General features: G+C 47.7%; 1 long non-coding RNA gene across 1 annotated transcript in view; it reads right to left on the bottom strand.

The window, feature by feature from the left end:
- Window positions 1–13552, bottom strand: part of LOC122203863 — a 119886-nt gene that overhangs the window by 19515 nt on the left and 86819 nt on the right. Inside the window, exon 3 of the long non-coding RNA XR_006195369.1 lies at window positions 1317–1769. This is a non-coding gene — a long non-coding RNA (uncharacterized LOC122203863). The remainder of the gene's footprint in view (window positions 1–1316; window positions 1770–13552) is intronic.

Raw genomic sequence — 13552 nt, 5'->3', positions numbered from 1 at the left:
AGGCAACTCGGAGTACCTTGAAAACACCATAATGGGTCCTGCCTCTCGGCCTTTAAACACAGTACCATCTGCCAAGTGCTGACCCCTGGGCCCTTCAGCCCGTCAACTTCATTTCGATCTAGTGAACTCTTCTCACAGAGGATGCATTCAGAGGCTTTCCTGCCTTACAACGTCTTGTGAACACCATTCCCCACCGTGTACACCTCTCCCATCAGACAACGAGACTGCGAGAGCAATGATAGTGCCTTATTTTATCCTTAGATCATAATACAAAGACTAGCGCGTTATAGGGATTCCACGAGGCTCGTTGGATGCATTGCTAACTGAGTACGCTTACTAGCTCAGTGAGTAGTAACATCCATTTCCGCCCCTCTGCCCACAGCTTGCTTCCTAATTAAGAAAAATAAAAGTATTCCATGGGGCGCCTGGGTGGCTCGGTCGGTTGGGCGTCTGACTTCGGCCCGGGTCATGATTTCGCTGTTCATGGGTTCAAGCCCCACACCGGGCTCTGTGCTGACAGCTCAGGGCCTGGAGCCTGCTCCCACTCTCTCTGCCCCTCCCCCGCTCACACTCTGTCGCTCTCTCCTTCAAAAAATAAACATTAAAAAAAATTTATGAAAAAGAAAAATATTCCAAAAGGACTCCGGATTTGACGGAATGTTGATGCATTAAATGCGTGTTTAGGAGCCCCGACCATTGACTGGGATGTTCAGGTTGAATATTGATCATGGACGAGGCTTTGTAAATTGCCAAGTACCAAGAATATACTCAGAGTTGTTTTCATTTTAGAGGACATCAAGGAGCAAGAAACAAGAAAAGTGAGAGAGTGTGTGCCTTGTCCAAGGTCATTCGGGAAGTAAATAGGAAAGGCGGGATTCGAGTGAAGTTTCTGACTCTCGTCCCCATATTTCCTACATACAAATGGGCCCCGTCTTAGGGCACGAAAGCCTTGAAAACAGGGCCACGGATGCAGGAACAGTAGACAAGGCAGGGCTTTCCTAGAACCCTTTGGAGACAAAGGGTCAGGGTTTAGCAAACGCGAAGAGTGGCTGCCGTTTGAGTGCCCTCGACCTGGCTCTTTGTACGCATCATCTGTAAGCTGTACGACGACAAAATTTCTGCTAAGTATTTAGCCCCAACTCACAGACGAGCACATAGAAACTCGGATTTAAGTCACTCATCTGCGAAGCATTGGAGCTCAGATCCAAACCCAGAAATGGCCAGTTCCAGAGCCTACCGTCTGCTCCATCCAGCCCCTCTGAGAAAATAATAAAAGCTGACATTTTTTAAGCGGCTCCTGTGTACCAGGCACTTACTTCCGTCCTCGTAATAATCCAGGAAGGCTGCTTCGATGATAACTTCCCCAGTTTGGCTGACGAGGAGGCTGTGTTTCATGCACAGTAAGTCAGTGTTGCAAGGTCAGAGGCAGAACGATGCTGTGGCCCTTTCGGACATCAGAGGGCACTTCTTTCCATGTCTTTCCATGTCTCTGAGCTCCGATTATACATCGGAACACACAAAGAGCTCTGTAAATCTCCAGGCCCCATCTCTTAAAAGTCTGATGCAGTAAATGCCTCCACAAGGAAACAAATATGGAAACATTTAGATCGATAGAGGCGAAGAAGAGAGGGCTGTTTGGTCCAAGCTGCAGCATAACAGAGAAGTCCATAAGATCCCTGCAAATGTAACGTCCATCCTCCCGTGGCCGACGAGCTGGCGATCGAGAAAGCAGAAAACTCTGACCTCAACTCCGTGTGGCCTGAAGACAGCTGAGAGAGAGAGAGAGAGAGAGAGAGAGAGTCACAAGAGAAAAAATAAAGTATGAGCCTCCTTTAAGGTGGGGATTTCAAAAGCAGCTCTCTTGAACTGGTGAAGTCAGAGATAGGATAGCTTCACAAATGGCTACTTGGCAGCCGTAAACTGTGATAAATTTGTTCTACATTCGTAGACGCAGAAAGACATCCAGGGCATGGTGAAAAAAAAGCAGATTGTAAAATACCATGAACGGACTATGTATGCCCGTGATAGTATATAGTATCGTTTTTATTATGCGTATATAGGAAGTATGAATATATTATGTGTGACTATAGTATGACCCTATTTGTACATGTTGCTTAAACACACCCAAACAACATAGACGGATGTCCATCAACACATTAACAGTGGCGGACCATTGGGGGATCTGTGTTTCCCTTCCTTCCTTCCACGAATATGTACTGAGCTCCCACTTTGTACCAGACACCCTCTCTCTTCCTTCAGCCTATGTTTAATTGCTTGAGAATTCTAGAAGCATGGATTTACAGGCACCTGGATTCGCAGCGAATCTGAAAATAAAACGGTCTCCTGTCAATAGCCCCAATAACCCCCGATGGCGGCGGGGGGACGCTGGTGATATTTATAAGGCGACTCGGGAGAAGAAGGAAGGTAGGAGACAGACAGCACAGCCTGAGAGAGAATCCCCGGCCCCCACCCTCTTCTCCGCCCCCACACACTAGGTTCTGGTTTTTTGTTGTTGTTTTTCGCATGGGTTTTTTTGTTTTGTTTTGTTTTGTTTTGTTTTTTGGTCGGGGTCACCATCTGCAGATTTGCTCTGCACAAAAATAAAGCCATCCATCTCCCTTATGGTGGTGTCATGTAAGCTCAGGAAAAACCACAGTGCTCAAGGGGGGCCCTGGGTGGGAAAAACACTTATCTGCCTCAGCCGGGTTCAGAGCTCTCCCCCGAAGGCATCCTTCCCTAGACTCAGGGGATGGGGGTTGTTTATCCCCTGGCACACAATGAAATGTCGGGAACACATGTTCAGGGTGAGGTGGAGCCCGATGAAGGTTAAAAATGGAACAGCGGCTTTGATCCCCAGCCAACACCAATGACGCTCGGGGTTGGGGCCAGAGTGAGACGTCATGTTCCCTCGCTGTCTCCGCAGAAGGTGCAGACAGTCCCCTCCCGAACTCCAAAAGCAGACAGGGCCCCAGACTGGAAAGTGGAAGAAAGACCCCAGGCAAGAAGGGACGCCTGAGTCTCAGGGAAAAGCAGGCCTCCTATGGGCCAGCCAGGGGGCTTTCTCTGCTTTTAATGGGGAGCCTCCATCGGGCCATTCATTATCTGATGGTACCAGGACTTGAAACAGGACCCTCCCTGGAGCGTCCACTGGAGAGGGCACAAAGTTAGCAGGTCCCGGCGTCTCAGTCTCCCTCCTGACTCATCTGTGGCCGCCATTTTGTAATCCTTTCCCTAGACTCTTTCACTGTCTGTTTATCTAGGCATTCTTCACTCCACCAGCAAATTGTGCTGAAAGTCTGGTCCGTTCCCAAACTGGGCCGGATGCTGGATATCTAACAGCGAAGAACACCCAGTCTCTCCTTCCAGGTCTTGAGGTCTGGTGGGAAAGAGAGGCACAGAAAAGACAGTTGCAACAGGATAGACTAAGTGTTCTGAGGTGGATAAGTATAGGGTGCAGGAGACCCCAATGAGGGAGGTAACCTGGGCTTGGTGGAGAAGGGCAGGAGAGGAACCCTAGAGAAAGATGGAGATATTTTTTTTTTAATTTTAATGTTTATTTATTTGAGAGAGGGGGGAGGGGGAAGATAGAGAGCAAGACACAGAATCTGAAGCAGGCTCCAGGCTCCGAGCCATCAGCACAGAGCCCGATGCAGAGTTCAAACTCGCAAACCATGAGATCATGACCTGAGCCGAAGTCAGATGCCCAACTGACTAAGCCACCCGGGCTCCTGAAAGATGGAGGTATTTAAACCAAGGCCTGGGGAAGAAAAGTAAGAGCTCACGAGGTAAACAAAGTAAGGCAAAAGTGTCTCAGGTGGAGGGAACAGCATGTGCAAAAGCTCTAAAGACAGACAAAGGGCACATTGGAGTAAACGAAACGCCAGGACACTGGGTGAGGTGAGAAAAAATTTTTTTCTCTCTAAAGTGCAGGCTGCCTACAAAAAAATCAACTGGTCACCCCCAATTTTGGTTACCTTTACAATCAAATTGGCCAACTGCTTTCCATGGGATCGAGTGAAGAAATCATTGTTCTAATCAGAGTCAACACTCTTACTGAGCACACGCTAGGAGCTGTAACTCTTAGACACAGGATCTCATGCGTCCTCATAAAAAATTGAATAACTTGAAGGTCACAGAGGTTACTTAAGCCCGTCACGTCCATATAGCAAGTTAAGCATACATGGCAGGTGGGGGCAGGATTTCAACCTGGAGCTTTGCACACCACTTACAGCATTCATTTGATCTTAGTAGAGATGGATTCCCTTATTAAGGTCCGCTTGTGAGTCAACTACTTCCCAGCTCAGAGAAGAAGACTTCCTCATCCATCCCATCCATCCATCCATCCATCCATCCACTGAATCATCCACAAAATCAATCACTGCGCATTCATTGTGTACCTCCTCTGGCAGGTCGTTTACGTTGCCCCGTCTGTCTCGCCAACTGCCCCCATAATATTTTCACACTTTCAATTGTAGGAGACTCCCTTAGTCTTCCGAAACAAGATGGTACCTCAGAGATGGAACCGTTTATGGGTTTTCTCTGCAGCTCTACATAAGGTCATATTTCTAAATTCGCCCAGTTGCCTTAGCTGGTATCGTACATCGAAATCCACTAGAATATCCTAATGTCATGCAATGCTTTAAGGTCTAAGGCATCAGCATGAACTATCAAGAGTAGAAATGAACTTTGAGATTACCTAGCTCAACCTCCTGGTTTCACAAATTATAAAATAAGGTATAAAAAGAAGTCAGCTTTCCCAACAGCATATGAATATTTGATACTGATGTTTGCTCATGTGACACTTGGGGCTAACGAGGCTCATCATCCGTGTCATGGTCATAGAATTCTGGGGTTAGGGAGAATTAAGTTTTCATATCGTACCGTATAAATGTGGGTCTAGCAGAATGGAGACAGCAGATGCGGTGCAGGGAGGTCCCAAGATCACTTCATACAGGACATTCCACTCATTCCCAAAGTTAAGACCTCCTCTTACAAGTTCTCTTCCCACTATACACCTTTCTTCATCGGACTCATATTTATCAAATCCTGTCTGGATGTCTGTCCTCCCCAATGGCTTATCAGCTTCCTGAGAAACCACATCTGTCTCATTTGCGCTTGTACATCTACAGCCTGTCACAGTGCCAAACGTGTAGTAGGTAGTCAATAAATACGTGTAGTATGCGATCCCAACATGGCTTCGGATTACACGTGAAGGGTGTCACCCAAGAGGATTCTAGAAATTTCTTCCAGAATTCTAGATTCTAGAATTTTCTCCTAGAATTCTGGACTTTTCTCTTAGGATTCTAGATTCTAGAATTTTCTCCTAGGATTCTAGAGAAATCCTAGAATTTAGGAAAAATTCTAGAATCTTAGAATTTTTCTTCTAGAAATTTCTCCACATGTTAATATTGGTCTTTTTGTTAGTCATTAATTTTTTTCACTTTATCATGTTTCTCCTAATTAAACTGTTTGCTTCCTTTAAAAATAAAGCTAGGGGAGCCTAGGTGGCTCTGTCGGTTGGGCGTCCGACTTTGGCTCAGGTCATGATCTCGCGGTCCGTGAGTTCGAGCCCCGCGTCAGGCTCTGTGCTGACCGCTCAGAGCCTGGAGCCTGTTTCAGATTCTGTGTCTCCCTCTCTCTGACCCTCCCCCGTTCATGCTCTGTCTCTCTGTCTCAAAAATAAATAATACAAAAAAAATTTTTTTAAATAAAAATAAAAAAATAAATAAATAAAAATAAAGCTAGTTCTCATTTATCTGTGGGCTTGATGGAAGGTAAACAGATAAGGAAAGACAGGTCTGGTTTCTTCACACCCTAAAATTCTGGTACAGGTGTAAGAGAAAAAGATGTCTTCTCCCTCAGTCTCCTAACTCTATGAAAGCTTCTGGGTAGAGTCATAAATCTCTCTATTGTGTTCAGTCCATTTTCTCAGGAGCAACAGGCAGAAAGATGAAATCCTGGAAGCTTCTAGAAGCAGGTATCCTAAAGCCCCAAATCTCTGTTGTGAGGGTAAGTGTTCACCAAAGAAATCTCGAAAAGGGCCAAACACAAAACAAAACAAAACAAAAAACGCCTGCACCCTCTCAGACAAGAGGCAGGATTTGAACAAACAAGGTCAGCAGCTCCAACAGAGTTGCCATTCAAAGAGTGACAGAACACGACTTTCTTTGTCTCCAAGTGACAGGTGACACCATCCCACAGGCGCCTTCCCAGCACGGAGGGCAAGCTCGTATTCATTCTCCTGTGGCAAAGCCACCACCAGCCTTTTCAAGCAAACGCAGCTTTAACACCCAAGGAATTTGGCTTTTGGGGGAAATCTCATATCCTTTGTATTGCGGGGGCCCGTGCTGGTGTGGAACCATGCCAAAGGCTACATGCGAGAAAAAGAAAAATGGGGGGGGAATATTGGGAGTGATTCCCAAAGAAAAGGATTCCCAGCCAAATTAGGGAGACAGGAAGTTGTTGGTCTTTTGGGTGCTCCTTGGCTGGGTACATTTGGGGTTTGTACGTTTTTGAGCTTTATCTCTGCTGGGGTGCTTTGTTGGTCTGTACTCTTAATGTTCCTTCCTGGGAAGACTGGAGTCTCAGTCGCCACAGAGAACATGGCATCCCGTCCCTGACACTTACTGCTTGTGCCGCGTTAGGCAAGAAAACTGTCATCTCTTAAAGTCTTGGGTCTCTGACATGGAGATGAGAATCAGAGGAATATTCTAAAGAGTTAATGAGATAAATCATGCACAGGGTCTGATGGAAGGGAAGCAAATATCAGCTTCCTTCTCCTTTCTTCTGTCCCCTCCCCGACTCCAAATCCTTTCTTAACTACCAGGAGCAACCTGGTGAAAATAATTTTAATCAGCTGCATCTGAAACGACGAGAGAATTTTTTTTATTCTTTGCAGTGGGTGAAGACCGTAGATCTGGGAACTGAGCTATCATTCTCATTCTTGAATAATTTGGGGCACATTTTCCCTCTCTCAATATTCAAAGCAATAACAGCAATGCCACCCTATCTTTGAGAAACAGCTGTATTTGAAAATCATTCCCGGACTATCTGGAGACATTTACAGAAAGTCTAGGAATCCTGGAAACAAAAAGGGGCCTGAAAAATAGGGGCAGAGACAGAAATTTCCACCTTATGGGAAATGTTCAGTTTTGCATAGCTGGCATATAACTGGGCAATATTAGCAATCCAAGTAGAAATAACCAAAATAAGATTAACTCCCACTTCTTAAATACGAAGTAGGTGCTGAACATTCTACTAAACACGTTATACATATACTATCTCATGCAATTCTCAGTGCAGGCCCCTGAGAAAGTTACTGGTATGAGTGCATTTTACTGAAGAGGAAAGTGTACTTTGAAAAGGTAGCATGTGTCTCTCTAAATCAGGTTCTGGTAGGCAGTCGAAGAAACAGGGTGACAGTCTAGATCCTTCTCGCTCCAGACCCTGAGCTCTTATCCTGGGGAGTTCAGAGTCCCCGAGAGGCTGACTTTCTTTTTCCCCCTTTTGAAACTTCTATTACAAATCTCTGTCTTAATCTATCTATCCTGTGACATTCTGTTTCTATGTCTCTCAATGTGTGTCTCAGTCCTTTTGGCTTTCACTGTTACACGCGCACACACACGCACACACACACACACACACACTGCACTGACCAGCAGTCTGGCTGGTACACCTGTCCTCTGCATTTTTATGACCCCAGTCTGTAGGTCAACCTGATAAAGTACAGTAGGTGAAAACTAAACTTCCTAAAATTTCTATTAAACATTCTATATCCGAAATCTTTACGGTATCTTAAAGTCTTGGACCAAACCTTTTGGAACCTTTTCTTGGACCAAACCTTTCGGAGCTATATAAGTTATATCGGTCAGTTTTTGAGACCAGTGCACAGTTTTTTAGTCATTTTCTTACATCTTTCTCATAGATATTTGTTTTCTCTAAGAAGCAGAAGATCAGAGTTCTAGCTCTGGTACTAACCAGCTTGGAAGTTCTCGGCCCCTCCCTGGGACTCGGTTTTGTTATCTGTACAATGGGAGACCTGGATGCACTTGTCCTCCACCTCCCGCCCAGGGCTCCTCTCTGGGATCCCAGATCTTCCCTGTACACAGTCCGAAAACCACGAGATTCATCAACCCCTCGACCGCCTTCTGGTTTTACAATTCTGCAATGCTGTTACTTTACGTAAAATTAATAGTAATAAAAAGAATACTGAATATGGAAAATCTGATGCACAAAAGAAATAGTCCTAGCACATAATCCAAAACCCAAGATAAATGACATTTCGTTTCTGTATTATTCGTGCTAACATGCCTCTTGGCAGACACGGATAATTAAGGGTTTCATGGCGTGGTTTTGGTCAGCCTTCCGTAATTTGTACTTTGCGTCCACAAACTTAACCATGGAAATATCCCAACCCTGGTCATCTGACCCCACGTCAGAATTACCGTCAGGAACTGGTGTCAGGAATTAATGGCTGGGGCAGTGAGAGATGATCCCCGTTACGTAATGCCAGTATATTTTGTACATCCAGCATGGTTCACCCGAGCATAGCTGCTGGTGCCCTCCGCAGTCTGATCATCAACCGCTAGCTTCACGCTTCGGGGAGACGACACCTGCATTAATTCTCCCTGATTTCATTATGCACCAGCTCATCTTCCCAAGTCAACCAGTTGCACTGGCGTCTGGCCGGAGAGTGGATACGGTTCCTCGAACGCCTTAGGAATCGATGGATTTGCACTGGGCTAGAAGTCGAGTAGCCAGTGGCGCCCAAAGGGACGAACCAAGTCAGGGAACCAGGGAACAGAGTGCTGGTTTGATCCCTCGGGACCGGAGCGCGCTACCTTATTCCCGGGTTGGGCTGACGCGGGGGAGGAGCGATGTTCGGCCGGAGCCGTCAGGGAAAACTCGGTTGGTTACAAGTTTACATTGCGCCTGGAGATAAGGCAAGGGAACTCCAACTGGAAATCAAAATGGCAGCGTTTGCAGTAATTAATCAATTGCCAGACATATGCTGAATGTGTGTCTCGATGTGAAAACAGATGGACTAATGTGTATTGATCTCCAGCGGGTTGTTGACACTCTTTGAAACGGAGGCAATGAAAGGCATTGGGGGAGTGCTTTAAGTGGAGAGGGTTAAACCATGGGGGATTGCCACTCTGGGCCAAGGACTCTGTTGGTGAACTCTGGGCTGCCGCTGAGAACGTCACACTGAAGCCTTTCTGGGCCAACAGCGGAAATGAAGGAAAAACGGTGGGGATGGGGCGGCGGGGGCGGGGGGAGGGCTGTCTCCATCACCACCTTGCCCCCTTCTCTACTCTCACATATTTATTTGTATTCCTTCATTATCGCAGCTTCCCCGGCCTCTACGTAGATCAACAGCAGTTACACCACTCAGGTCCCAGAAGCTACTCAGATAAGATCTCAGTCCTCCTGCGGCCAATTCCACATTTCCTTTTCTTGGGGGGAGGGCGGGTGGGGGGTCTCCAACTTGTGTCTCAGTTGTGATTAGGGATCACACAATCCAGGTGCCACAATCTCCCTCCAGGCATTCCCTGTGCACCTGAACCATTTCCAAAAGTCACTTCCCTCTTCCCTGATGTTCTGGAACCTTCGACCTGCCAAAATCAAGCAGAAGCTAAAGAGAACGGGGGGAAAAGTGCCTTCAGCCCTTCTATATGTTACATCAGCACACCGTGCCTCTGGTTTAGGCTGGCTGGCTTCCAGATGCCACGGGCTTCGGAGCCACCCGGGAGAGAGCGAGTGTCGTTGGATTAGTGCTCCCCAACTAGTAGAAAGGGAATTTACAACAGAAGGAGCTTGCGGTAGTGATATATAGAGTCCTCTGTGTGGAACTCTTTAGGGGTATTAATCTCAAATTGTTAACTATCACGGCCAAAGCAGACTGAGGCGAGACTCTGATCATGTGGTTTCCATCCCCTCGTCCTATTTTCTTCCTGACCTCTTCCTTGATAGGGGTACAGGAAGATGGCTTCTTTAGAAATGCTTTGTCCGGGCGCCTGGGTGGCTCAGTCGGTTAAGCGTCCGACTTCAGCTCAGGGCACGATCTCGCGGTCCGTGAGTTCGAGCCCCGCGTCGGGCTCTGGGCTGATGGCTCGGAGCCTGGAGCCTGCTTCCGATTCTGTGTCTCCCTCTCTCTCTGCCCCTCCCCCGTTCATGCTCTGTCTCTCTCTGTCTCAAAAATAAATAAACGTTAAAAAAAATTTTTTTAAATAAATAAATAAATAAATAAATAAATAAATAAATAGAAGTGTTTTGTCCAATCCTGTTCGCTGCCATATGGGTCAGGGGGTCTTGAAAGAAGGTCGAGGTGGGGCAGCACAGGGTACATGAGAATTAGATTGCCTACAAAAGGTGGCCAGACTATATGCATGGGTTGCATAGAGGATGGGGAGGAAATCTAAGAACTTTCCAGAATGATACTATCCCCTAACTGAACCCAAACCAGACAGTCACTTCCCCCCGCCCCCCTGCATCCCGGACCCCTAGAGTTTGCTTTATCATTCGCTAAAGAATAACCACTCAGTACTCAGGGACAAGGGTCTCTCTGGGTTTTCCTCCCTCCGCATCCCTCACTCAAGGAATTCTGCAGATAAATCACCATGTTAATCCCCTGGCCTAAGAATTATGGGCTGTAGGAAAGCAGGAGCAGACTGTTGAAATGGGGCTTGGGGACGGAAAGAAGCTCTTGATGAAAAATGAAGGGTGAACTCACGGATGGGCCGCCCGCAGTGAGGAGGGATCTTCCAGAGAGAGAAGAGGGGCGATCTTAGGGTATGGGGGACAGGAGGTGACCTGTTCCAAACAAGGGATGCTGAACCGGCAAAGTGAGAGGGCTCAGGGAAGCGGGAACGGGCAAGAAAGAACTCATTGCTTATGGAAAAGACCAGAAAGCAAAAGGAAAGCACCGTTCCAACCATGGGTGACGCGGAGGAGACAGCCTTATTCGATCTGATAGGGCCCCTTCAGACTTACACAGTGTCTGCTCCGGGGTAAGAGGCCCCCTGGCAATTACTACAGAGGCCTTCCCCGGACCTCGTGGTCTTTCTCTACACTCTCCTCTTACCGACAACTCGGCTCGCGGACTGGGTGCCCCGTGCGGTGAGGACAGCCGTAGCTCAGATGAAGAGACATCAGAGGGGAAAGGCAGAAATCCTTCCTTCTCCACCTTTCCTGGAATTCTCCTCCCCTGCTGCAGTGTGTGTGTGTGTGTGTGTGTGTGTGTGTGTGTTCAGGTAATGTGAGATAGTGCAGAAACATCACCTGTCTATTGGACACTCGTTCAACTACTGAGAGGATGAGAAACGTGGGAGGGAGAGCGAGACCGAGAGGGATGACGTTAATAACGCAAGCAGAACTCTGCCTAACATCCTCCCCAACGAGCATCTTACCCCCCAGGGAGGGCAAAGGATGCTAAGGTGTAACCTCTGTTGTGCCCGCAACCTCGTCTCATTCCCCGTGTATCTCCCCGTGAGGTGTCCGTGTAATAGGTTTTCAAAGATAATTCCACCTTTAGGAGATTTTCCTCACTGACTGGACACCAACTCCGCTGTCTACGTTTGTGTATGCGTGAAGGCGTGTCGGGTCCTGCAGCTACGCGTGGTGTAGGAAGGGGCCGACGTGTGTTGTGCACAGGCATGCACGTGCGTGGATGTTGCCCGCGCCCGGGGGACCGTGTGTGCGAATGGACTGTATCTGTGTCTGTATGTAGGCGTGCAAGCTACCCCTAATAAACTCCCTGTGTCCTAATCTCCATCTCAGAGTCAGCCTCCAGAGAGCCCAGCCTGCGATGACATGTGGGAACCGAGGCTGACATCACTGAATCAGAACATAGGATGGATATTAGGGGGCCACCTGTCAGAGCCTCCCTGCCCCTTCGTTCAAATTGGTTCCTTACCATTGTTATCAGTTCAGACTCCAAAGTCACACATTTGCTTTCCAGTCCCAACTCTCGATAGCCACGTGAGTGTAGACAGGCTTCAACTGTTCTGAATCTCTTTTTTCTAGGAACTCGGATAATCACGATGCCTGCCGTCCGGGGTTATCATCAGAATCAAATGAGACAAGCCAGGCAACGCCCTCAGCCAAGGGCCCAACGCGCGGTAGTCACCGGATCCATATGAGCAGCTATCGCTAACTTCTTCTGTGCTTAGTAGGTAATTTATAGGACTGCTGGTGGAAAAAAATGTATAAGCTAGAGTTTCTCGGGAGGTTTAATTGTGTCTGATAAATTAATCACAAAAATACATGCTATTCTCATGCTCCTCTTGCCAGACTTGAGATTCCCTTAAATAGGGATTTGGGCACCAAAATCCTGGAAGCCAGACAGCAAAGGACGTCTTTGCTTTGCCAACACTGTCTGCCCCTGCTATTCTCCAGCTGAACTTTTAAGAGCTCTTGGCTAACTAGACTCCTGTCTAGTAAAATGGAGGCAGAGGAGAGAGGTGACAAAGAGACTCGGCCTTCAAATAATATCAAGTTGCAGGGGACCAGTAAGCCATTACATTGCATTGACGTTCTGTGGTGATAGCCAGCCTCCAAGATGGCCCCAAAGACCCTCGTCTTCCGGTGCTCACATACTTGTATGTCCCCCTCCCGTGCTGAACAGGACTGACCTGTGCAACCAATAGGATGTTTCAGAAACGGCAGAGTATGATTTCCAAGGATAGGTCACAAAAGTTAATGCAGCTTCCTTCTCACTCTTTTCCTGAATCCTTCATTTCAAGAGAAACCAGCCACCATGTTGTGGTGACACTTGAAGCAACCCGGCGGAAAGACTCATTTGGCAAGGACCTGAAGCCTCCCACCCACAGCCCTGTGAACAAACTACCTTGGGAGGGGATCCTCCAACCCCAGCCAAGCCTTCAGATGAGACCACAGCCCCAGCTGCCATCTTGACTATACCCTCAGGAGAGACCATGAGCCAGACCCGCCCAGCTAAGCGGCTCCCAAATTCCAGACTCATGGAAACTGTGAGATGATGAATGTTTGCTTTTTTAAGCCTCTGAGTTTCGGGAAAATCTGTTATATAGCAATAGATAACTGACATACCATCACTTCTTTCTTAGAGAAGCTCCAATTCATGCAAATTCAGTTCTTAGTTTAAACCGTATGAAGTCGCCAACGTGTGACCGTGTTGACCCACACATGGTGATGACCTCTCCGTTGACCTAGGGAGGGACTCAACGGTCCGCATAAATGCAGGCCTGAGTGTAGAGCGCCTGGGTCCCGTGCAAGTCAAAACATGCGGCCTTCGGCAGAAGCCGGCTGTGCTTCTGGAAGCTCATGTGCCGGGAGAGTAACACTCCTTCCAGCTCAGCTGCCTGCACATGCTGTCCTCTTGCCAGCCAGGCCTGGAGGCCAGCCAGGGACGTCAGAGACCCTCCCCGCAATTCTCCTCCTCTCTCTTGGTCACACAGGGCTGCTTTTTACAAGCCCCCAAGTTCAACGAAGCTCCAAGTCCTCCAAGGGAGCGGAAAGGCATCTTGGCGACAGACAATTAGAGAGATTGGTTCGCCAGCCCCGGACACAGCAC

The sequence above is a fragment of the Panthera leo genome, chromosome D3 (genome assembly GCF_018350215.1).
Source record: "Panthera leo isolate Ple1 chromosome D3, P.leo_Ple1_pat1.1, whole genome shotgun sequence".
Classification (NCBI taxonomy): Eukaryota; Metazoa; Chordata; class Mammalia; order Carnivora; family Felidae; genus Panthera; species Panthera leo.
This window is presented reverse-complemented; position numbering and strand designations above follow the sequence as displayed.